Source organism: Oreochromis aureus, linkage group 2 (genome assembly GCF_013358895.1).
Source record: "Oreochromis aureus strain Israel breed Guangdong linkage group 2, ZZ_aureus, whole genome shotgun sequence".
Classification (NCBI taxonomy): domain Eukaryota; kingdom Metazoa; phylum Chordata; class Actinopteri; order Cichliformes; family Cichlidae; genus Oreochromis; species Oreochromis aureus.
The window spans coordinates 22,057,198-22,061,215 of record NC_052943.1 but is presented as its reverse complement, the minus strand read 5'-3'; positions in this window follow the sequence as shown (position 1 = coordinate 22,061,215).

Genomic DNA, 4,018 nt, shown 5'->3' with positions numbered 1-4,018 from the left:
TGTTCTTTTTAACATAACACATTTAGGTTTTAAAGAAATTAAACATCCCATAAATATCCCATCTGCCTCTGTGCTAGTCACTTTGCAGCCACATGCAGAGTAGAGGGCAGATTTAACAGGTTTGTGTACTCACAATCTAAGAAACTGGATATTCCTGCAGGTATATTTTTTTTTTACAAGCTGTAACACGGTAGTAGTAATGTTTTCTACAACAGTGATACAGAGAGATGGGTTTTGCTTATAAAATAATGAATGACTAACCTATTGTCTATGTGATTCGGTTGACTTTTACTAAAGCAGGATTTTTTGTTTTATGGGGGTTTTTTGAGTTTGGGGTGGTTGGGTTTTTTCTCCATACAAATGACTATATCAGATTGTGTCTTATATACATTAGGGCTTCTTTCTAGATTTTTTTTAAAATATCTGTACATTTTGTTGTACTTGCAATGTATATAGCATCTATTTACATATAATCGATTTTTTAAAATATAATCTAGGGAATATTTGTGAAAATGGACCATATATGAAATACAGATCTCAATACTAGATCACAAAAGCAAAAGTGCTTGCTTTAACCAGTGATTACTGTAAATATTTATCTGAAGTCTAATTAGTCATCACCCCTGGTAGGCACTTTGTCCACGATTAAACAGGCATGTGGGATTATACTGTAGGTGGAAAATTTTGTTTATCTAAGGTACCGTGAGAAATGCAGAGCGTTGGATGTTGCATAGATTGTCAGTCAGCATCAGTTATTTTAGCAGTTGTTTATATTCAAGTGACAAAGCCTCTTGTGGCTAAAAGATTTGTGACTCTTGATTATGAAGAACAACGGATGAAATGCATTTTTAGAGATCCACAGTGTCTCCAGAGGAATCAGGTTGGGAAAGCAAACAAATCATCAGATTTTGATTAATGCTCAAGTCTTCTTGCTTACTTTTTAGATGGTGGTACTTATTTATTGCATACAATACATATGTTATATAAGATAAGGTTAATATACACAGATTGTGAAGTGCAATGCTTCATGCTGCATGTCATTTGGCCTGTGAGCAGCACTTATATTTAGACTAGACTGCACATTTAAAAAAAAATATTAGATGATATCAAATAATTCACACATACACATATATATATATATATGTGTGTGTGTGTGTGTGTGTGTGTGTGTGTGTGTGTGTGTGTGTGTGTGTGTATTTTAAAGCACTGATTAAATGAAAACAGTTTGTTTCTGTGGATGACTTCCTTCTGGCTCTTCCAGAATCATTTCCACTTTAGTGATTTAATGTAGATAATATGTAATTTTATTGCATAAAATTGTAATATACAGCTTTTATTTAACACTACTGTGTGAAGATACTTCCTCAGTCTGGTCAGTGAGCTTGTGTTCCACTGGAATCCTAGATACACACCGCCACCATGCCCTAACCAAACCTCTACAGCGTCTTGATATCTTCAGAACACAGTTTCTCATGCTTGCTACTGAGCCTTATCTTTAAAAAAATGTCATTAAATATTTATTTTGTGGCTGTTGACTGTGTCCTGCGTAATTTGGGGGCAAGACCTTGTCACAATTTACAAGAAGGTCTCGATTAAGAATAATTGTTCTGCTCCGGTGATATGACTGGAACCTTCACCATTTTCCTCTCCCCACCTGTTCATTTCATAGTTTACCATCCATGAATATTAAAAAAAAAACAAAAAAAAACATATCCCTCTGGGTATTTTTAAGGCTGACTTACTCAGTATATATGTGTGTGTGTGTGTGTGTGTGTGTGTGTGTGTGTGTGTGTGTGTGTGTGTGTGTGTGTGTGTGTGTATGTGTGTGATTTCAAAAGGCTATAATTATGGGTTTGCTAAAATAACAACCTTGCAGTAAATTTAAAAAAACGTGGCTGAATATAAAGGTTTACATACAAAACTTGCTCAGGAGTTCCCCTGCGGATGCATAGCATATGTTCATACCATAATCCAGTGTTTCCCAACCACTGTGCAGCAGCACATAGGTGTGCCGTGAGAAATAATCAGGTGTGCCATGGAAAATTATCTGGTTCTACGTGATTGGTACTCTAAGCGACCGGCAGAACAATTGCATTGTCTTCCACTAGAGGGCAGTACAACAACCTGCTCTAATTAAATCTGTTGCCAATTGCCAGTAAAACAGAAAAAGACGAAGAAGAAATTACATATTAATCATGCTGTGAGTGAGACAACACAGCAATAGATAAATATTTGAAAAGAAAACGTAGTCAATCTGACCTGAGTCCTGGAGAAAATTCTGACCCAGATGAAGGCCCTAGCATGAGCAGTGGTCAAAAGAAAGCAAAAAGTCTATACTGGGGACAGACCCAACCAATTCCGCTATGCCTGATGTGCAGGGAAAAATTATCAATATGCCTTTTGTGACATTTTTGTTTGGTGGTGTGCCGTGTGATTTTTCTAATGTGAAATATGTGCCGTGGCTCCAAAAGGTTGGGAAACGTTGCCATAATCAAACTCGTCCAATACGTTTGCAGGCATGTCTGGAGTCACTGGAGCCACTGGTGTTGTTATGCAACCTACTGGCAACCATGTGAAACTCACAATTCCCCTCTTTCAAACAATATGTTTTTTGATCGTTACCAGTGAATGCCTGCAGAATTAAAGGACTTCATACTTTTTTTTTTCAAAAATGAAAAACAAAGATAAATATTTATTTAATCTAATGGATATAAACATGAAGTGCGTAATTAACTATCAAGTCATGTAGGTAATAAAGTGAAGCGTTAGCAAATGTGAGATACGTGCTGGGAGGTGCAAACCAAACCTGAACGATAACACAAACAAAAGGAACCAGGAAAGAGGAGATTGCATAGGCAGTTGGAGCAGCACGAGTCAATAAGAATGCAGATTTAAATAGCTGTTCAGAGTAATGTGTTCACGTTTCCACCAGTCTCCCTCAGCTCTAACCAGGAACTTGCAAACCAGAACAGAAACAGCACCAACGGAAAAAGTGCAGCTGTGATAAAGGCAGGGTTCTGCGTTCATCATCTTTGGAAATTTCTAAACACTTTTGATGAGCTTTAAATAGCTCAGCATGCTTCAATAACTAAGTCAGTCTTTCATTAGTGTAGCTGAACTCAAAAATGAGAGACTGCATTTTTCAGCAACTGCACAGTGAGCGAAAATCTATTTGGTCAGATCATGCTGATGATTTCTGTAGCATTGCATCTAAATGGGAGAATAGTTACATTACAGCAGATTGCTAATGAGTACAGTCTGTGTTTAATGACGAAACATAGATCAATGAAATTGCCCTAATTGCATTATGCAAACTCTGTGCGGAAAAAATACCATCCAAGGTGAAGCTCATAATTAAAGACGAAGTAAAATCCTCACAATATCTTGTGCTTTCTTCAGGTAGAAACAGTCTCAGCTGGAAAGCAGAGCTAAAATGTCACTGGATGTCAAAGAAAAGGCCAAGAGCCTGTAAGTTCAGATGCTTTCAGGTCTTTTCTCTCCATTCTTCTCTTCATTTTGTGCACAGGCACCGACATTGTGGTTTGATTAAGAGCTCCCCAGGGTTTGGCAGAGGGAAGAGAATGTGTTTACTACAACAGTTTTATGCCATATACAATGTTCAGTTTGTGGTCCTGATTGAGCCCAGTAGGCCTATCGAGATTGCAGCCTCTGCTCTCTCTAATCCTCTGGGGGTTAATTAACCAGACTAGGTAACTAGCTAGCAGCTTCGGATTGCATTAGCAGGCAAACAGACCTATTGAATCTTCTTTGTTTGTTTCTAGTAGGTAGTGTTTTCAAAGTTTATTTGATTTTCCTTATTTGAAACTGCAATTTGAATGCAGACTGAATAACTGATGCAGATCTTTTAACTTTTATCAATTTCCACCAAGTCAGTTGCGGCACTGTTTTTTTTTCAGCTTCGATACACCTGAGAGATCTTTTTTTTTTGTTCAAGATAGAGGAAAACACACAAGATGAAACCAAGAATCCTGTTTTCTAAAGGACTGTTTGTGGCATA